This window comes from Lissotriton helveticus, chromosome 10, assembly GCF_964261635.1.
Source record: "Lissotriton helveticus chromosome 10, aLisHel1.1, whole genome shotgun sequence".
NCBI lineage: Eukaryota > Metazoa > Chordata > Amphibia > Caudata > Salamandridae > Lissotriton > Lissotriton helveticus.
The window spans coordinates 1,204,552,542-1,204,575,750 of record NC_136071.1 but is presented as its reverse complement, the minus strand read 5'-3'; positions in this window follow the sequence as shown (position 1 = coordinate 1,204,575,750).

Here is a 23,209-nt window from a genome sequence, read left to right as displayed (position 1 = left end):
AACGACGTTATCCGTACAGGACTCTCACCTGTTTATAGATATAAAACATGTACCCTTACAGGACTCTAACCTGTTTATAGATAATCATGCACCGACATTACTCTACCCTTCACTCAAGCTTGAATATACCTAATACTCTTATCACAGTGAGTTTTATGGAAGGCGCTTTGTCCCTATTCTCATGCTGCTCTAATTTCTTAGGTAATCCTCACTATTCAAGATTCGTACCTAGCCCTAACACTGTGTTGCACGGCGACAACACCTGTGGTACACGGCGATACCACTTGTGATACTCGGCGATATCACTACAAACAGAACAGATGACTTGCGTGACTAATTTCTCGTCACACAATCTATACCGGTATAGCTTACAGATAGCACGAAAAACAAACTCGACATGTGTTAAAACATCGATCCTATTTCCATACCATAACACTAAAGTAGCCCTTAGCAACCAACATATTACCTTGGTTACCCTTAGCAACCATCAATTTCTGCTACCAGAGAATTGATCCAGCGGCCTATAGAAAATATGCCATAAACAACGTTACCCAACTCTATAACCTATAAAATGATTTTCTACACTAACTCATGGACCCATTTACTAACATGACATATTTGGGCCTACTGAATCAGGTGGTCAGATTAAACCTGAATATATTTAATTTACAAATTATATATATCTATATACATTCTGCAGTAACGATAACATTTGAATAAATCATAACTATTTAATTGACCACCATTGGCGATGGCATCTAGCTAATAGCAACCTGCACTTCTGAATAACCAAGACCAGCTTGTTTGTCAAAAGTAAGATTTTATTAACTAATTTATGATATTTCAAATTATAGTTTTATAAATGCAATTTTATTAGCATTAAAGTAAGCATGATTGAAAAGATTCATGAGAAAAATACAGTTTTAAACAAGAGAATCATAATTTGAGTAAGAATTAAAAGTTTAGCATTTCTAAAACTTAAGTCCCTAACTAAGCTAAATAAATGAAAATTATAGTAAAGTTCTTTGAGGATTCTTACGTGCTCCACGCAAAGTCCAGCAGCACTTCACCCTCATCGGAAAGTCAGAAAGCAGCAGCCAGCCCATCCCTAAGGGCATGACTTTTTATACCTTTCTATGCTAGCTAATCTAAGTAAAGGAAAGTTTTCTGAAAACCACGACGTCCCATTGGCTAAGAGTGACAAGTGACATGTCACCCACATTTCAAAACTTCCATTAGGTCACATTTCTTTAGGACCATTGTCTTTTCCAAACGTGATCTAGAGCTTCCTTGATTTGCAACAATTGTAAATAAATGTTCTCGCTGCGTCCATTACACTTCCGCGGGTGCCAAGTTAGAGCTGACAAATTGTTCCTTTCTACTGGTTTATGACCTTGGCCACGTCCGACAAAATGATGACAGCACGTCAGATTTGCTCAGTGAATGCAGCTTTAGTGAACACTTTTTCAAAATGGGCATCTCGTGGTTCTTGTAGAAGTAAAATTCAGCTTTTAGCAAACTCGAGCAAACTAGGCCCAAAAGCAGGCAACTTAATTTTCTAGTATAAAACAAACACAAGAAAAGTATTAATGAAAGAAATAATGTTGATTCTGTAACCACCCTTCGTTTTCTAAATGATTAACCCTCCCAATTAGTCTAATGTTACCTAGCAATTGCAAACAATTAAAGCAGCATTTTATATCTACCAGTCTTCATGAAATCCATGAAACCTTATGTGCACCTAGAATAGTAGAAATGACACTACATAAACAAGGAAAGCAAAAATAAGCACATGCCTCTTTTAGGTTTGCTGCAGTTAGTAATGACAAAAACGAAAACGACAAATTATTTTATTATTTTGCACGAACAAAAGATGCAACACTTATGCACGTTTATGAGCACACATATTAGTCCCCCCATATGTAAAGTTTAATCTAGATTGAATTAGCACAACACATCACAAATCATTAATTTTATTATTCATGTTATGGAAATGTGACTTTGCGAGTTTAAACAAAATTTTGTTTTCTATCTCGCTCCATCAGTATGGTGAGGGAGGACGAAAGTGCTCACTGAGGTATAAGGGTGGCATCCCATCACCCCCTGGAAAAGTAGCGACACACACACTACAACCTTTAAACAGAGTCTACCCTTTAAAGGAGAGGGCTTGGGAAGTTTTTGTCAGGAAGCTTAAAGTTGTGTTGTCTTTGTAGAAAGATGTTCTTAATAATCACTGGGTTCCATCCAGGCCAGTCTATACAAGCAACACTGAAAATCACAACAGGGAAGCATTCCTGCACTGGCCATGTGTTTATGGAGCTCACCTCTGGAAACACGTATTCCCAGAGTCCTGGCCAGCACCTCTGATCACCTGGGCCTTGAAACCTAATCACCAGCACCTTTGGCCTGAGAGGTCCTCCGTGTGGACGTTGAGATCACTGAATGGAAAGCTCTAAATCCAAGGAATGGCGGTGGACCCTCTGAGCTGGAAGTGTTTTCGCTGTGACGGCTCTCTGAGTTGTGGTCCTTTGCATCACCTTGTGGCGAGAGTGCCCGTGTGCTGCTGAGCACTTTGCCACGGAATGAACCATCAACATCTCTTCTGAACATGGTTCTTTGTTGTCCAAAGCAACGGAACCCGCTTTACATGGCTTCTCACTACTACCCCCACCACCAACACAGGAACCACCGAGTCTCATAGGGCCAATAGCCTTAAAACTCGTTTTTTTGGCAGATGTTCTCCCATATTGGGGGGTCTTCTTTGTGTTCTGAGGTCTCTGCACACAGACAGATTAATTTTATTGTTTAGGATAATATTTCAAATGTTGACATTTTTTTCCTCGGAGAAAACAGGAATCTCAACATTGAAGTATCCATAATATTGAAGCACACTGAAGAACCCCCGTTGTTGAAGCATCCGTAGTGTTGAAGCACCCACAATATTGACATGGAAATGGTGGTGAAAACCATGAGCATTAAGTCGAAGGGGCAGATTTATGAGTTCTGGCGCATCTCTGCAAATCAGCAGGGATGCGCCAGAACTGATGCGTCACGCAATTCCCTCCTTGCGGCACCACAGATGCACCGCATTTACAATGCGGCGCACCATGGTGCAAGGAAGGGCAGATGCGTGACGCATCTTGTGGTGTACGGGCGGCGCATTGCTGGAGTAGCGTCGCAAGTGCGACGCAACTCCTGCAATGTACAGAGGCCACCCATACATAACGTGGTGCATCACTCCTTACGCCTGCTTCAAGCAGGCGTAAGGATTTGACCCAGCAGCGTCGTAAAACTGACTCAGTGAAATCTTGTAGATTTCACTGCGTCAGTTTTACGGGGCTTTCCTACGAGGGAACGCCCACCCTGCTCCAGAACGCCCACATGAAACCTGACGCAGGTTCCATGTAGCGCAGGGCTTTACAACGTGACGCATCTGCCTAGATGCGTCACGTTGTAAATAGGTCGCAGGGATGCGCCACGTTTCCGCCTCGTTGCGTCACGCAACGGCGGCGTAAACGTGGCGCAAGTCCGACATAAATCTGTCCCGAAGCACCTAAAGGAACCCACTAGAGTACCTAGGGAAGGGTTGGGAAGTACTGAGGAGGGAGCAGTTTCTGTTGGCCCTTCTCTGTGCCAGTCCCATTTTGCTTCAGAGGAATCCTAAGGAACAAATAAAGTGCAGGTATGTCTACACATATCATTCTCTCAGAAGCCCTACATCTTCAGGACACACTTTTGAGCACAGACACAACTTTTCACACTGAGACAAAACAGGGAAGGCAGGAGACTGAAAAGAAAGTGGAAGAAATAAGATCAGAGACGAAAAGACAGAAATACAAACGTTATCACATGAAAAAGACTTCATGACAGTCAGAGAAACATTTTAATGAAGTTAAAATGCTCCACAAAACGTTATTCTATACCAAGTCAAAGAGATCAGTGTTCAGGTTCTCTCTATAAAGAGTGGAAAATAAACTGCCTTAACTGCCACTGCTCGGCTTCCAGGAGCAGTTCTTCGGAACCTTAAAGCGGCAGTGTCAAATTCTTGCTTATGACAGTATTGACCACCTACATACAGCATTTTCTGGAGATCTTTTATTCTTTAAAAAGCAACTAAAATGTGTTTTTTCTGCATAAAAAGGCTTAGAGCTTCACGATGTGATTTCAATTGAATTTCTTACTTATAAATGCCCGTAAATAAGCATGTTTTCTCCTTAAACTGCGTTGTACAGTGAACATTGAAATGTAAATATGTGCTGCGGTCCCAGCACATAGGTAGAAATACCATAAAGTTTAAGAATGACAAAGAAGATCCCATGACCGAGAGAATATTATCCAAATCGACTGCAACTGCAAAATAACATATTTAAAGTGATGGTTTCCATGAGACTGAGATTGGGGCGGGGGCTAGTGAGGAGCCATATAAAATGCATTCCATGACTGACCAGATGAGCCATGATGTGCTTAAGAGACCCTGTTCAGGAGTGACTCAGGCCTGTCCGGGCGTGACTCAGACCTGTCCAGGCGTGACTCAGGCCTGTCCAGGCGTGACTCAGGCCTGTCCGGGCGTGACTCAGGCCTGTCCAGGCGTGACTCAGGCCTGTCCAGGCGTGACTCAGGCCTGTCCGGGCGTGACTCAGGCCTGTCCAGGCGTGACTCAGGCCTGTCCAGGCGTGACTCAGGCCTGTCCGGGCGTGACTCAGGCCTGTCCGGGCGTGACTCAGGCCTGTCCGGGCGTGACTCAGGCCTGTCCAGGCGTGACTCCAGTCATCAGTGAGTCAGACCTGTCAATCAGATGTGCACAGGACTGTAAGCCATCCACGATTACTCTTTCAAAATACTCCGGGGAGAGGCTGCACGGGACGTAGATGCGATTTCCAGAGCAATATAACCAGGGAGGCAGGGTTCTGCAATAATATATAACCAGTGGTCACTTTTATCGTACTCCTGTGTAAAGAAGGCATGCCTGCTTGTCTCGCACTGACAGAAGGTCCCAGTTTGGATGACAGCACAGCTACACCCTCTAGTAGCAGGTACTGCTAACTGCATTCACTGAACCCCACACAACTGTACAGTGGACCCCCAGAAGAACGCCACACTGATACTGTGCCTCATTCTTCTGCAGGGCCCGCTCACATTAACATATATAAGACCCATCCTTCTCCACTGGTCCTTCATGCTACCTTACAACGTACCCCCCAATTTAGTTTACTACATTACACTGCGCCTCATGTTCTCCATGGTCTCTCTACACTACCCTTGAATGTCCACCCAAGATCATCTCCATTGGTCGTGCACACTAACGTCAGCACTCTGCGTGACCCCCACACTTCCATGAGCATACATAGTTCCCACTAAGGCAATACTCTCCTTTACATGCGCACCCACAGTCCACTACATAGATCACGCACGTTTAATCAACATGCCCATGCCAAGAAACCTCTGTTCCCCCAAGACCTTCCAATGGTGGTCCAATCTTCGACGGACCTGCGCAATGTCACAATCTGGCCGCACCCGCCTCCATGGGCTCTTCACACTACTTTACAGTGTGCACCCAATGACCCCCCTGCACCAGTGCACCACTATGCACTGTGACTCCCATTCCGTTCACTACAGCCTACAATGCGTCAACCACTCTGTGCACAATATGCCACCGAACTCTGCATTGTCACAGAATGTGCCCTCAAGAACACCACTAAATAAGGTCTAGACTTTTTAAAAAGTGGCACATGATTCAAATCTCAAATCACCTGAAAAGAGGTTGAAGGATTTAAACATGTGGCTACTAGTCCACAGGATGAAAACTTCAGAAGAGGATACAGAGCAAGGCACACCATGGCCTGCAAACATCTTTCAGCTGTCGTGCACACTTACATAATGCTCTAGGCAAGAGAAGGCCCTCTAGAGAAACTTAAAATATTTGTAATATTTCTTCGCAGAAAGACTGGGCAAGGTACAAAACTGCCTTCAAGCAAGGTGGCAGTGACATAGTGAATTCAAGAAGGCCAGAGACAACCACAGGGTATGGTAAGAGAGGTGAACAGGGAAGGCGATTCTATAAACCAGTATTACTCTAACTCTGCCCTAAAACCACAAGGCCAGTCGGGAATGGGTTTGCCTAGCTTGGTACAACAAGGGAAGAGATTGGCCTGTCCAGCTTGGAAAATACTGGGGGAGGGGGACAAGGAGTTAGCTTGGCACTACTAGTCAAGTATGGGCCTCTCTAGCTTGGCACTACAAAGATCACCAGAATGGGCCTGTTCAACTAAGCATCATATGGTAGCTAGAAATGGGCGTGTCTAGCTAGCCGCTACAAAACCAGTGAAGAGGAGCCTGTCCAGTGAGACACTATGAGGACCACCAGAGATGGGCCTGTCCAGCTCGGCACTCCAAGGTAAGTCAGACATGGGCCGGTTCAACTTAGCACAGGATTGTCAGCTAGAGATGCACATGTCTAGCTTCGCGCTACAAGGCCAGGCAGAGATGCACACGTCCAGCTAGGCACTACATTGCCAGTCGGAGATGGGCCTGTCCGGATTTCTCATTCACCCCTGTCCTCCAAGACACAGCTCTCCCCTTCTATTCCATAATGTCAGCTCTCTTAATGAGAGTGCGCTCTGGCTTGTTCCTAAGTAACAGCCGCCCACCTCCGCGTGGAGATGAATGCGTCACCAGAGGTGGGTGAGCGACAGCCTGGCGTACACACAGGCCCCTGCAGCCCCCGCGGTGCAGGGGAGCTCTCACCCTCCAGGGGGCCCCATCAGCACTGCACTTCTCCTGGGACCTCTAGATTGAGTCCAGAGGGAGCCCCTTCACGTACCTTGCAGGGGGGCCCCCTCAAGGTTCGTTACGCCACTGCGTGCACAGATCAGATGCGCGGGACGGGACATTACCCCCCCCCCCCCCCCCCCCCCCGCTTTGGGATATTACTGCACGGTCCGGGAGACATCGGCAGGAAAGAGGTCTAAAAACAGCTGCAGCCAGCAGCGGCAGTTAAAAACAAGCATTGGAAATGCAATAGGTCTCGCAGCATTAGAGTTAGTGCATTTAGAATTGTTTATGGGTTTTTTGTTGTAAATCTTTTGCATTTTTATTTTTTGTAGCCAATGCTAAAGAATTACAAATCAAAAAAGCAATAAACATTTGTAAAAGCTTTAACTAAAAATCACTAGTAGATACAAATGCTGTAAATTGTACATAACTTGGCATGTAGACTTTTCTTTGAACTTTCACGTGTTTGTTCACACATACATGCCGGTACAGTAGCATGCATGCAGTTCTCCAATACATTATATGATATTGAATATCATATGTCTGTGACGGCAATATATTATTCTTATGGACGTAATGTGTATTTACACGTGTTTACATTTTGTGTGTGTGTGTATACATGTATAAATACACACGCAATCACAAAAACCCGCAAACAATTATTTGATGTCAGCAGTCATTCGTGCAGTCTTGTCATGCGAGATCAAATCAGGCGCTATGCTGATGAAAACGCTTGCATATGGTGGGTGGATTAAGGGCCAGAGACTCCTTTTTGTCATGGAAATGTTTTTGGTTACTTGGCGTTGCGTGGGTGAGTGGCGTTGCGTGGGTGAGTGGCGTTGCATGGGTGAGTGGCGTTGCGTGGATGAGTGGCGTTGCGTGGATGAGTGGCGTTGCGTGGATGAGTGGCGTTGCGTGGATGAGTGGCGTTGCGTGGGTGAGTGGCGTTGCGTGGGTGAGTGGCATTGAGTGAGTGGCGGTGGGTGAGTGGCGTTGCGTGGGTGAGTGGCGTTGCGTGGATGAGTGGCGTTGCGTGGATGAGTGGCGTTGCGTGGATGAGTGGCGTTGCGTGGATGAGTGGCGTTGCGTGGGTGAGTGGCGTTGCGTGGGTGAGTGGCGTTGCGTGGGTGAGTGGCGTTGCGTGGGTGAGTGGCGTTGCGTGGGTGAGTGGCATTGCGTGGGTGAGTGGCGTTGCGTGGATGAGTGGCGTTGCGTGGATGAGTGGCGTTGCGTGGCGTGGTGTAATGTAGGAAGGGAGAGGAAATCTTGATGAGAAGCTCGATTTAAACCGTTCAGTATACAGCAGAGGCGCTTTCAGTGACAAACACCACAGTGAATAATGATCACCCGAGGTAGACTTCACTGATCAAGACTTGTGGGAATTAGACATACAGTTTGAAGATTATTTCACAATACTCATTGATCACGTGAAAACCACAGCGTGACTTCCATATAGACGGAGATCAGCAGTCAAGATCATGCACGCTATGAACTGGTTTTGGATAAACGCTTGGTGGGAAATGCTGCTGCGTCCCAGCCAGTTCACAAGTGTGTCGTAATGGTTTCATGACATGCCCGCAATGTTTATGCGCAATGGTGCCCTTTGAAATAAATGGCGACAGATAGGGTAATGAGAGCGGGGTATCGAAGTTGCCAGCCCGCTTTTCGTAAGATAAGGAACTGCGGGGCCTGCCGCTTTTTATCCCCGCTCCCAGTCCAGACTGGTGGAACAGTAAAAGAGGCGCCTGGGCATAACAAGCCTTTCACCGTAACACGGCGGGCAGGGGAGGGGGCGGAGAGGGGAGAGGTGCGACACGACAGGCAGGCAGGCAGGCAGGGGAGGAGAGTAGGAGGAGGAGGGGGGAGGAGAGTAGGGGAGGCACGGCCTATCGGCCGATGCAGAGTCAACATGCCATCTTTTAAACGCTGCCTCAAGATGCGTTGATGCAATGTGAAGCATGCTGGTTCCATTAATGTAGGAAGGGAGAGGAAATCTTGCTGAGAAGCTCGATTTAAACCGTTCAGTATACAGCAGAGGCGCTTTCAGTGACAAACACCACAGTGAATAATGATCACCCGAGGTAGACTTCACTGATCAAGACTTGTGGGAATTAGACATACAGTTTGAAGATTATTTCACAATACTCATTGATCACGTGAAAACCACAGCGTGACTTCCATATAGACGGAGATCAGCAGTCAAGATCATGCACGCTATGAACTGGTTTTGGATAAACGCTTGGTGGGAAATGCTGCTGCGTCCCAGCCAGTTCACAAGTGTGTCGTAATGGTTTCATGACATGCCCGCAATGTTTATGCGCAATGGTGCCCTTTGAAATAAATGGCGACAGATAGGGTAATGAGAGCGGGGTATCGAAGTTGCCAGCCCGCTTTTCGTAAGATAAGGAACTGCGGGGCCTGCCGCTTTTTATCCCCGCTCCCAGTCCAGACTGGTGGAACAGTAAAAGAGGCGCCTGGGCATAACAAGCCTTTCACCGTAACACGGCGGGCAGGGGAGGGGGCGGAGAGGGGAGAGGTGCGACACGACAGGCAGGCAGGCAGGCAGGGGAGGAGAGTAGGAGGAGGAGGGGGGAGGAGAGTAGGGGAGGCACGGCCTAGCGGCCGTGCAATCAAGTAGTGAGGGGGCGGAGTTGTGGGAAGGCTGAGAGAGAGAGTAGGCGGCTGGGGGCATGTGCACGCGCATTTAAGCTCAATGCGCATGCGCATTGAGCTTAAATTTCTCGTGCACTGCAAGGAATCGCCACGATTCCTTGCAGTGTGGATAAAGAGCGGATAAGTGCCTATACTCTCGCCTTGCTCGATGCGCATGCGCATCGACAGGCGAGACCTAACCAAGCATTTGCAATGCAATAGGTCTCGCATTTGCGAAATTTTAAGCTATTGGTATTGTAATGACAATGCCTTTTATTTATATGTTTTCAAAAAAAAACATAGATAAAAGGTGTGTCATTTACAATGCCAGAAGCTCAAAGTCTCGCAAGTGCGAGACGTATTGCATTACAAATGCTGGTTGACATAGCCTTGAAAAAAATGGAATACAAAGTGTGTGGATTAGTTAGCTAGGTAGTTTGACCTGTAAATCTCGTAAATGTGTGTATACCCAACACAATGTCTACATAGCCTTAGCAATTGCAGGACCTGCACCTTTTGCCCCTGTCCCCCTCCGCCCGACTCCGTCTCTCTAGTAGGAGCAGACAGCGACCTACTCCTGGGCATAACTGGTAGTACAAATAAATTATGTCAAACTTCAGAGACGTCTGAAAGGAGAGCATATCCATAAATGTTGCCAGCCCCCTAAGGGGAGAAGGGGAGGGGGGGCTGGCGGTACGAAGAGGGGGCTCCCTGTCCGCGCATATCTTTGTGTTGTACAGGTTAACTAAAACCAGCTCTGATCTTACCTCATGCCCTCCCCACCCCCTCGGAGGCATAGCCCATTACCTTAGAGGCGCCTGGACCCCAGCAGCGGGTGTCGAGAGAACCTGCCCCCCCCCCTTTCACCCCGAGAGTCCCTCCCTATCAGACACCTGGTGTTCCATCGGAGGTGGCGGGGCGGCATGCACGCCCAGGTTTCCAGTATTTCTAGAAATTCAAACTGGAGAGGGAAAGTAGAAAGGAGCACATGCTGCAGATAAAGAGAAGAGGGGGATACAGGCTGCGGAGAAAGGGTCGGTAGGGGTGCAGGGTGCAAAAAAGAGGGTGCGGTGGCACAGGAAGGGTACAACGGGGGTACAATCTGCAGAAACAGGAGTGGACAGAGAGAGTGGTGCAGACTGCTGAAAAGTGGGTGGGGAACAGTCAGCCGAGAAAGAAGACACAGGCTGCAAACAGGGGTGAAGTGGGGCGCAGGACCCGGGAAGGGAAGTGGGCAGGCTGCAGCGGAGGCGTGTGAGACAGAGACAGGTCACAGTAAAAATTGGAAATACGGGGTGCGGGTGAACTTAAAAGAATTAAGAAGGGTGCAGACAAGGAAGGAAGGAAAGGAGGCTTAAAACAACGAAGAGAGGATCGGAGCGAGAGAAAACTGGCAGCAAAAAGGGGAGTGAGGAAGTACATGAAGCAACAGGGAAGAGAGTAGACAAGAGGCGCTGGGATGGGTTTACCATTACCAGCAAACAGGGCGGTGGAGACCGAGGGAGGAAGAATGCTGTGGTAACAAGCCGTGAGCGTGCACACTCCCGAACTTCCGGTTTCGGGATGTGCATGCTCACGGCTATCATGGGGCGGGACTTCCGTCTTTGCGAGAAGCCCCGCGCCCACGGAGTGGTGGATGGCCCAGAGGAGCGGTGGCAGCAGAAGTCAGGAGTGGCGGCTGAGGCCGCCGATGCGGTAAGTGGGGCTTGGGGGGCTTGGCGCGTGTGTGTGTGTGTGTCTGCGCGTGTGTGAGTGTGTGTGTGTGTGTGTGTCTGCGCGTGTGTGTGTCTGCGCGTGTGTGTGTGCGTGCCTTCGGCCGGCCTGCGTAAGCGCGTCCACAGACCTTGGTAGGCTCGTGCACCGCTCTGTCTCCCTTGAGACCCAACTCCATAGCAATAGGTCTCGAGCGAGACCTAATAAACGGATACCGTACTTTTCATACCCCAGCTGAGCAATCGGTCCGGGGCAGAAATAAAGGGGGGCTGTGTTGTTTAATTTCAAATACTTCCAATGTAAGGGCTGGAAAATTCATTTCCGCATCAAAGCACTATCAGATGATAGAGCTCTCAGTGGAGGGATACGAGACCCTCAACATCGTACATTTCTATAATAATATCCCAAAGTGTGAGTTATCCAGTGTCTTTGAGGGTCTCTCACATGTTATGCTAAACTCAAACAGGGATTGCCCTTCACGAAATCAGGTTATATGGATGGGGGATTTTAACTGTCTGTTGTGCCCAAATGGCCTAACTGGTATATGTGGATTAGTTAATGTCAAAGGTGAACCCTGTACACATTTCATACATACACCAACGGGAAACCTTGTAAACACTTTGATGTTCGAAATGGATTTAGGCTTTGGTAATGAATTGTGTGCTCCACAGGTTAGTTTTAAACCCACATACAATGGAAGGGGCTGCAATTCACTAATTGATTTCGTCATTGTTTCAAGCAGTATTTCACATAATCTGTTTGATTTTAATACAGGCGAAATCGCAATTAGTGACCATTACCCTAATAGCTTTTCCTTAAAACCCATGAAGCATAATAAAGATCGCCTGGGAGTGGTAAACAATCTTTACCTTCATAAGTTAAACCTACCGAAAAGAAATGGCTACGCCCTTAAATGGGACAAAATTAAGCCTGCCCCTTTCCTCCAAAAATTAATAACAAATAGAGTGGATGACTTTATGATTTGTCTCACGGAAACAAGTACCCCGGAAGCCGTGAGGTCGGTCCTCACAAACATCTCCGTGGAGATCAATTGCTCCCTGGAGAGGCCAGAAAGGAAGAGACGAAAAGACAAAATTGAGGGGTGGTTTAACTCGGAATGTAGCAAAGCTCATGCAGTCTTAAAAATAGCGCTAAGAAGAGTACCGAAAAATACTGCAGAGATAAAAATCGCTAGAAGTGTATATTATGCAGCGGTAAAGAAAAGAAAAAAGGATATAAAGCAGGAGGCCTGGGATGCTTTACATGAAGCCTCCTTCCAGAAAGATAATACCAGTTTCTGGAAGGCAGTAAATGCCCCTTTCTTTGAGGAGAGGAAAGTCAATTGTATTGATGTAGTAATAGAGGAAGCAACCTCGATACATCATTTCACTGGTTTATATGCGAAGGACGTCCTACCGGGGGGCTTAGTTCCTGACTTGATGGGAGAGGTAGAAAATAGTTCACCAGGTTTATTTCCCCTGAACATTAACTTTGAACTATCCGAGATCGAAGTAGCAATAGCAGAGAGCTCTGGGGGTAAAGCCCCGGGGCCGGACGGGGTACCTGTGGACATTTATAAATCAAACGACAAATTATGGGCCCCTCTTTTAACAAATGTTTTAAACTGCTCCAATAAAATAGGGATTTTAACAACTTGGCAGGAAGCAATAGTGATCCCCATTTTTAAAAAGGGAGATCGCCATGACCCAAAATGTTACAGGCCCATATCACTACTAGATTCCCTAATGAAAGTGGCCGGCAGGGTCATCTTAAATAGACTACAGGCGTGGGCAGTGGACACGGGAGTGCTCTCCAAATACCAATATGGCTTTAAAGAAGGCTTAGGCACAGTAGAGCAAGGGTTAAATTTAGCTGTTCTCATTGGTAAATATGTGGGCGCAAAAGGAGATAAGTTATTCCTGACTTTTGTCGACCTAAGCTCTGCCTTCGATTGCGTTAGTCATGAAATTTTATGGGAAACACTTACTAGCTTAGAAATTGATCCCAGTATTATAAATGTTATTAAGGAATTGTACCGGGGGGCCGGCGCAAAGGTTCGTTTTTGTATCAAGGGAGAGTGTATCTCAAAATTTCCAATTGATAAGGGAGTCCGACAGGGATGCATACTGGCACCGTTTTTATTTAACTTATATATTAACAGTGTAGCATCCCATTTGATAGCTAACAGGCAGGATTATCCACAAATAATAGGCAGGTCAGCTCCAATCCTGTTATATGCGGACAACGCCGTTATTATGGCGTGTATACAAGTGGGACTCCAGAGATCACTTAATTCCTTATCTAAATTTATGAGTGCGCGGGGCCTAAAAATTAACATCGGCAAAACTTTTAGCATGTCCTGCTCCAAAAACAGTAAGGTACAGTCTAATATTTTTTTGGAGGGTGCAAAGATTGATTCAACCAAAACCTTTTCTTATTTAGGCATCAACTTTGATAATAAAGGGACATGGGCCACAGCTGTAAATGTAAGGAAGCTGGCATTTTCCCGTGCTATCGGTGCTGTGCGAAATTTTGCTATTAAGCTTGGGGGTAGACCGGTGAAAATCCTGATAGATATTTATAAGGCAAAGTGCGTATCCACCGCAATTTATGGCGCAGGCATATGGGGTATTACGGATACCAGTAAGATTCAGGCTTGTGAAAACGCCTTTCTCCGTTATTTATTGGCAGTGCCAAAGTCAACCTCCACATATGTTTGCCACAAAGAGCTGGGCATAGTGTATGTGTCAGACCTCATTACGTTGAGCCCAATCCTGCGGGGGCACAGGGTTTGGGTTTCTCAAGAGACAGGGCTAAATAGGGACATTATCAGGGATTGCATGAACCATCAGGGGAGCATGAAAATAGAGTGGCTTAGGTATGTGAGATGTTTTTTAATAGCCATAGGTCATCAGGAATATTTTGATCATCCGCCGAGTATGGCAGCTGTCTCCAGGAAGAAATTAAAGAATACCTGCCTTACCTACCTGGAAGATACCAGGTGGCAGATGGAGGGTAAGAAGCCATCGGTAATGCAAAACCAATTGATGTTAGATGGTCTTGGGCTACAGAGATACTTAATACTTACTCTGAGTAGCTTTACTCGGATGCTGCTAACTCGTTTCAGGGGGGGCAGTTTCTTTAGACTCGTGACCTTCCCTGAGGTTAACACTTGGTCACAATCTTTGTCCCTTTGTCCCTGCGACGACGTGTCCCAACAATCAATGTTACATTGTACCCTCTTCTGCAAATTGTATTCTACGATCAGGAGAAGGTATATACTCATGCTATTTAAAAATTGGGGTCTAAGACAGTGCAGACCAGCGCTACTGAGATTACAAATGATGGAGGAGGAGCTCACTCTGTATAGAGTTCCAGTGTTTTTAAAAAGTATGCTGAGATTCAGACTGTCAATGAACTAAAAAAGTTTTAACTTAGGCTTGGATATAGTGGCATTTCGGTATTTCTGTTTCTTTTATTTTTAAATGTACGGTGATAATTGAATTGATGTAAAGAATGAAATTATTGAAAGAGATGAAATGCTTTCTATCTGTATTTTACTATGTGCTTTTATGGATTTCCGAAATTGAAACCGAATAAAGCTACTTTTTGACTTTGACTCGAAGACAGCTGGGCAATACGTCAATGCAAGTACCAAGAAAGATTTCACCTTGTTATATGTGTTGCATGAATACTATAAGAATAACTTCAGAAATCTTACAAAACTCCTTGGAAAAAGCAAACTACTTGTTAAAAAAGCAAGGGGCAGATTTATGTCGGACTTGCGCCACGTTTACGCCGCCATTGCGTCACGCAACGGCGGCGCAAACGTGGTGCATCCCTACGACCCATTTACAACGTGACGCATCTAGGCAGATGCGTCACGTTGTAAAGCCCTGCGCCACATGTGGGCGTTCCGGCGCAGGGTGGGCGTTCCGGGGAAGGTGCGCCGCGCAAAAGTGCCTGCGTGAAATCTACAAGATTTCAAGCAGGCACTTTTAGGCCAATGCTGCGTCAAAACCCTGCGCCTGCTTGAAGCAGGCGTAAGGCTTGACGCAGCATTGGACAGATAGGGCCCCCCAGAGCATTGCTGGAGCTGCGTCGCGCTTGCGACACAACTCCGGCAATGCGCCGCCTTTACGGCACAGATGCGTCACGCATCTGTGCCATTTTTGCCCCATGGTGCGCCGCATTGTAAATGCGGCGCACCATGGGTGGCGGAGCTGCGGCACACAATAACTGGCGCATCCCCGGGGATGCGCCAGTTATTGTAAATCTGCCTCCAAGGGTTTTATATGGGATCGTTAAAAACTGCTATTCAGCGATATTCATAAATAGATTTCACCAAAATAAAGCCAGCTGTTTTTATTGCTGCACTATCACAGCAATTAATGTCAAAGTTTGCAACACGTATGTGCATTCAAGCATTATATACCCAGACCAGATTGAGACCCTTCCGGGTGAGTAGCGCGCTATACAAATGTCATGATTGATTGACATCACCCTGCCTTCCTCAGTTTTTTGTTGTTGTTGTGCTTTTGCTCTAAAATATATTTATATGTTGTTTATTAACGGATCCAAGTGGCATTTGCCATCTGGCAGTTATGTCAGCAGTCGCATCATCAACCATACTCAGGGCCACTGGAATTATGAGGGAGGGTTGATTAAATTATGCGGCATGAAAAGGCAAATTATGTGGCACAATGCAGCACATTTTTTGATAGTATTCATTAGTTTGTAGTTTTTTCACATGGTAATAATGTCTGGGTAAAGATTTCACCTCATTAGTTCGCATTTAAGAACCAAATACAGAAAAAGTAATTGAAAGATGACCGATTAACCTTTGCAAAAGGCCTCACACTGCGCGCGAATCCACATCGTCGTCTCGTTTTTAGGTCTCGGACAAGCGAAGGCTGCGCTTGCGCAGTCTCGGTCCGAGACTTTATGTCTACAGTATGGGGGCTTGAACCCGCCCCTCTTCTCCATTGGCTGGCTTCCTAAACGGAGGCCAGCCATTGGAGGAGAGGGGTGTCACTCCGTTGAAGACTGTATTCGGGGTGTGTGTTTTTTAGCTTCTTTCTGTTTTCTTTCTCTCCTGCTTGTGCCTCTGTTCCCTGCTCGTGCCTCTGTTCCCTGCTCGGGCCTCTGTTCCCTGCTTTTGCCTCTGTTCCCTGCTCGTGCCTCTGTTCCCTGCTTATGATCCGGTTTTCGTGCCTCTGTTCCCTTTTCGTGCCTCGGTTCCCTGTTCGTGCCTCTGTTACCTGCTTGTGCCTCTGTTCCCTGTTTGTGCCTCTGTTCCCTGCTTGTGCCTCTGTTCCCTGCTTGTGCCTCTGTTCCCTGCTTGTGCCTCTGTTACCTGCTTGTGCCTCTGTTCCCTGCTTGTGCCTCTGTTCCCTGGAGCGTTACTGGGCAGAGAGCTGTGTGTGTGTGTGTGTGGCTCTCTGTGTGTGTGTGTGTGAGAGACTCTGTGTGTGTGTGTGACTGTGTGTGTGTGTGTGTGACTCTGTGTGTGTGTGTATGTGACTCTGTGTGGCTCTGTGTGTGTGATTCTGTGTGTGGCTCTCTCTGTGTGTGTGTTGCTCTCTGTGTGTGGCTCTCTGTGTGTGTGCGTGGCTCTCTGTGTGTGGCTCTGTGTGTGTGTGTGGCTCTGTCTGTGTGTGTGTGTGTGGCTCTGTCTATGTGGCTCTGTGTGTGTGGCTCTGTGTGTGTGTGTGGCTCTGTGTGTGTGTGGCTCTGTCTGTGTGTGTGGCTCTGTCTGTGTGTGTGTGTGGCTCTGTCTGTGTGTGTGTGTGTGGCTCTGTCTGTGTGTGTGTGGCTCTGTGTGTGTGTGGCTCTGTGTGTGTGTGGTTCTGTGTGTGTGTGGCTCCGTGTGTGTGTGGCTGTGTGTGTGTGTGGCTCTGTCTGTGTGTGTGTGTGTGTGTGTGGCTCTGTCTGTGTGTGTGTGGGGGGGCTCTGTCTGTGTGTGTGGCTCTGTCTGTGTGTGTGTGGGGGGCTCTGTCTGTGTGTGTGGGGCTCTGTCTGTGTGTGTGTGTGTGTCTGTGTGTGTGTGGCTGTGTGTGTGTGTGTGGCTGTGTGTGTGTGGCTGTGTGTGTGTGTGTGGCTCTGTGTGTGTGTGTGTGTGTGTGTGACTCTGTCTGTGTGTGTGTGGCTCTGTCTGTGTGTGGCTCTGTCTGTGTGTGTGGCTCTGTGTGTGTGGCTCTGTGTCCGCTAATACTCTCTACTACTCTCTAATGCTCACCTATTGCCATTGTAAATGACAATACCATTTATTTGTTTTAAAAAAAAATGAAAAAAATGCCATTTGCAATGCCAATAGCTCTAACTTTAACAAAGCCGAGACCATTGCATTGTAAATGCTTGTTAGTATCTTGATCCGTTTGAGGAAGAAACCTTTTTTTTTGTTAAAATCTGCAGACTTTGCAGTAGATGTGGCTTATGTAGCAAATGTGTCAGATCCATAACTGTGCAAAAAAAATTGAAGCCACAGAATCACATAATTCCAGTCGTTCTGACTATGTCCCCTTATAAAGGCACCTTTCAACAAGCACTGGCGTTGCCAATAGGTCTCGCAGTAGGAAAGTTGGAGCTATTGGTTATGTAAATGACAAAGGCCTTTATGTTTTTAAAATGAAAACAAAAATAAAAGGCATTGTTATTTGCAATTGTAATAGCTCCAACTTTCCTACTGCGAGACCTATTGGCAACGCCAGTGCTTGTCTTTTTATATGGATCATCAATGCCTCAAGACCTGTAAATAGATTAGAAGCAGTATTAGCAAATGAAGTTGGAAATGCATTGTGTAATTCATTGGCATAATTCATCATACACCAGTGGTCATCCTGGTTTAATCACGAGTGCACTATAGCAGTTCAGTAACTAGTGAGGTGGCAAATATACAGTGGAAGCAGTTGTGAATTTCCCTCGGAGTCACATGTACATTCCTGGCTGTGCCTAAAAAGCCTATCAGGGAAGCGGTTAGGAACGTGATAGTGGCTGGGGGGGGTAAGGCCACCTTGCCACCTCAGCAGACCACTATCAAGGTGTCTACTGCAAGGCGATCTGTCTCCATCATGGCACCTATGCTGGGCATTGCATGAAGGGGCCGCAGTACGCACAAGCACTGTAATCGGGCTCAGCCCTCTATTACAATAAGGTTCCATACACTCCAGTGCACACAGCCAGCCAAATGACCATTGACGTCATTGTTAATCCATTCAGGAATCCCTAACATTAACAACGCTTGCATTAACCTTCCTTCTAGAAGAATATGCAAGATCAGGATCCTACAGAGACTCTAAACAGGTTGCTTGCCTCATATTCCGCTGAACAGTGCACTTTCAGCAATCGCACTTCCTTCTGGGCACACACACATATATATGAGAAGGAAGACTAATCACAGAAACACAAACATATATGCATTCCTAAAAATCAGACTGTAGCGCATGAAAGATTATGTGGTCCGTGCATATTATTTTAGCGCTTGCATCAGCTATGAGACACTTGCAACACTGCACACAGGGAGGATATGATCAAGAAGTCAGCCATGACTTCCGCGTGATATTTTAAAATGTGCCAATACATTGCATAACAAAAGTAAGCTTTGTCCGCTTTCACTTACAAGCTAGTTGCCCACTCTTGCTTGCTGCCCAGTGCTGGTGGTTATCCTGATCCTTAAACTCATGCTCTGCTTCTGGAACGGATGCAGACGGTTGTGTAATTCCTCTTGCACAAGGATGTCGCAATGAAATGATCAGTAAAACCATCACGAGACCGCAGCCCATGAGTAAATCAGTCACCCCATTACTTTAAGGGCTTGGATTGCGATCCAAACTCTGCAGTCTGACATATAGTGTCATTAAAGCTCTTAAGAGCCGGTCACTTTTTCTCATGATCATAACAAAAGAGGCAACCAAAAGCAAAAACATTTCCTTTTAAAGTAAATGTTCTTGCTATCCAACTGTAGTGACATCATGATTACTCCCCTACACGGCAATGACACTGGTCACCTAAACAAGCTAAAACCGGGAAAGCAAGAAAAAAAAAAGCAGAGGGGACAAGGGAAGCCGTAGGGGGGGGAGGGGGGAGGGGGGGAGGGGGTCGGGAATGCGAACGAGGGGAGAAGTGTGGCAGGCAGATGGCTGCACGGAGGGAAGCCGGATGGGGGCGGGAGAGCCTGGTGGGGGCGGGGGGGGCGGGAAGGTATAGAATGACGAGCAACGTGATGAGAAAGGGAGGGTGTATAAAAAAAATCTACGAGGTATAGAATGACAACCAACGTGATGAGAAAGGGAGGGGGAAAACAAGAAAACAATGGGAATCGAAAACTAGAAACGAAAGAAAAAATGACTTTACGTTTCATTTCCCCACCAGGAAAAATAATATATTGGTAGAGAAAATCAAACACTTGAAAGGTGCTGGCGCGCGCATCAATACAATTACAGTCTGCAATTCGGGACAATTTTTGTGAATCTCCAGAAATCTGGTAAACAGTGGGCATAAGCCTAGGGTTGTAGTATGGGGCCGACTTTTTCAAGGTAAAGCATAGTGAATTCATGCCCGAATTACCCCTCTTCTCAGTATCTTCAGAAATGTGAGGCTTTCCGTAACACCGATTATTAGTGGCGGTTCATATTTTAGAAAGGTGACATACTGACATTCACATGTGTATAATGAGATAAACAGTCAGTTGTAGAAGCAGAGACTTGCGGCAACAGTCCCCATTTATGGACGGGGTGGTCCGTGTGACAGGCGAGCCCCACCAGCCCCAACACCTCTATTTGTGGGAATGGTCGAAGAGTGGCTAATGTTTTACTTCCGTATCTGAGGAATTAGCATGTTACGGGTCTCTATTGAAAATATTTCTGCTTTTAGCCATTTTTTTAGCTTAGTTACTGCATTAAAAAATTAAAGGCAAGGCTGTGTTTGCGGGGAGAGAGAGGGGAGGTGCTGGTGTGGGAGGGGGGAGGTGCTGGTGTGGGAGGAGTGCTGCTAGGGCAAGGCTGTGTTTGCGGGGAGAGAGAGGGGAGGTGCTGGTGTGGGAGGGGGGAGGTGCTGGTGTGGGAGGAGTGCTGCTAGGGCAAGGCTGTGTTTGCGGGGAGAGAGAGGGGAGGTGCTGGTGTGGGAGGGGGGAGTTGCTGGTGTGGGAGGAGTGCTGCTAGGGGAGGAGAAGCCCTGGCCGTGAATGCGCGTGCATGTTTGCTCACGTGATTCACGCGAACTGCAAGAAAACCGCGGGGCTGAAAGCCCTTGGTTTGAAGAGCATTTTGCCGACTTGAATTCTCCCCATTTCCCATTTCTGCGGAATGGTAAAGGCGAGACCTAAAAATTAACAAGATGTATTACTTCAACAACTTCACGTACTGGCCATTAGAGGGAGCGCCATCCCCATGAATACATTCATAGCTCACTCTTTCGGTAGGAAAACATCCTGAAATGATGTAACACTTTTCAAACAACCTTGCTGAAAAAAGGTTATAATTACATCAGCGTGAACTGACATTCCAGAACTGTCAGACACTTTACCTACATCAGTGCATTCGTCTTTTCAGTTTTCCTTGTTCAACACTAAACCACAGAGCTGTCAGTCACTAACTGCAGACCTTTCAACCTCCAAACTTTGTGAGAAGGGAACCAAAAGGCGCGGAGCCTGGGGAGAGGGCGGTACCTTGTGTCCATTACCTCCCCAGCAATAAAAGTGCTTCTGAGAGGACGTAGCCATGGGTAAGGGCTTTGTGCAAGTCACTGCCAATGAGCAACTCTAGATCCCATCCCTTTAACTCCTTCCGTGCTCATGACGGCCGGGAGCCGTCCGAACGTTGCCACTCCGCCCACGTGTGGTTCATACCCCGCCTGTGCGGGCAAATTAATTAGTGGTCGGAGTTCGAACGGCTCCCGGCCGTCATGAGCACATGCCTACCGTGACTCATGGCGGCCGGGAGCCGTCATGAGCACCGCGGCGCCACGGACAAGCCCCGCCCCTCCACACTGCAGCGAAATTCACGCCGCAGCGAAGGGGTTAAAAAACAAGCAATGGCAAAGCCAATAGGTCGCTACCATCAGAGGGAACAAACGAGCAGAACCCCCGTCTTGGAACGCTTTATCCAGGGAACGAAGGTTGCCTGACTTACATGATCATCTATCCGGCGTATTTATTCATAGAACCACGCCAAGACTACTTATACAATAAGGAAATAGATGCCGGCACCCCGCGGTTCCTTCCTAATTCGTCTAGAAAAATATCAAATGAATTGAAAATTATAAACAACATTCAGCAGATTTCCGAGAGTCAGGTAACTCCAAAGAAGTTTCCATGAAAACATTTTAATATAATTGGATTTAAACCCTTGAGCTACATACGAAACCAATTGCTCTGAAGGGCATCTGCATAAATTGATCAGCATAATTTGACGCCATTAAAATAAAGCAGCCCCCATAGGGACCAGATATTCCGTGTTTTCACACAGCCACTTTCTTCATGTCTTTATCACATTTTTGTATATATGTAATGTACGAATGACGGTCACCTGACGAAGGCCTTTTGGCCGAAACGCGCGTAGTTCCATTCAACCGTATTGCCTTCATCCAAGTTTCCAACGACTGGTTATATCGTATATCACTTTTTTCTTCATGATATTGTGTTTATGTAGTTTTTTTGTTCACACTAATTGTTTTTGCACTGTTCTATTTGTAACATTTTCGATTTACAGAACTTGAATGTCACTTATAAAATTCACAAACGTTTTTAATTGAAGATATAAAATCAATAAGAAAAAAGAAAAAAATAAGAAAATATACTATAATTGAAATAAAAAGATCCAAGAATTTTTGATATATCACTGTTTCAGTATATATTTATTTTGATGCTGTATAGTATGTAACATTATTTGTTGGTCTAGGGTCTAGATATATTCTCAGAGTTTGCTACACTCCTTCTCTACATAGATTACATTCCCTATGAGTAGCTAACTCAGTACATTGTAGGGGCCCCCCATTTTTCCATTGAAAGCCAATAGGTCTTGCCTTTGTATTTTTTGCATATTTATATATCGCGAACTCGACCCAAAGGTATTGGAGCGCTTTACATGAGCACCGTATTTACATTACACATTCAGGCACGGGGAGATTAAGTGATTTGCCCAGAATCACAGGATGTGGACGCGACCTCGAGGCTCGAACCCTGGTTTCCAGCACCAAAGTCAGCAGTCTAGCCGACGACCACATCTTCTCTTTGTTACCAGACTGTTTGGTTTTGGCATTGCTTGGTCTTGATGCACTCGCCTCTGCCTCTGCCACTGCCTTGCTACCACCCACCCCCCCCTCCCAGGGGTTTAAGTGGGCCGGGTCTCACCGGGTCTGAGCACCTGCAGTTTTTTAAAGGAGGCCTCCAAATGGGTCTCTATCGGGCTCTGATTTGTGCCCTGGCACAGGCGGTCCGTTTATTTCCGGACTGCAGTGACAGCAGGCACATGGATGTACGCTGCTCACACTTCTCATTAGTGTGCGTGTGCTCACACTGCTCACTTCTCACTAGTGGCAAAGTTACGGCATGACATCATGCCAGGTAAGCGTTGTAAAGGAGAGTCATTTTTTCTCTGGATTTCCCTTCTCTTTTTAAAGCTCAGGAGCAGCAACATTGTCTTGGTGTCACCAGGGTTTTAAGTAGAAGCTTTTTTAATATTATGTACAAGCCATAGTTGCTGCTTATTTCTTATGCAACTAACAATCATTGACAAAGCCAATAGCCCTTACCTGTTGTAGGGATGATGTTACTTATTGTATTATATATTTAGATGCAATGACAGAAATAGCTAAATACAAGTCGGGCGGCACACTATGCTAAGAACAGATTTTTAACTTGTGTTTTAGCCATGCCTTATACAGCGGTCACGCCCCAATGAGAGACCCCCAGTTTTTTTATTCCACTTATAGTGTTTTCTTGGTGAAAGGGTGAGGGTGAAGTCTCTCGGAAAAGGATGGATAGGGAGAGGCTATCTGGAAACTGGCCAGACACACCTCCTGTTTCCTGCTACTTTGCATGCACCACTTCTCACATTGTTCTCATTCATGAAGACTA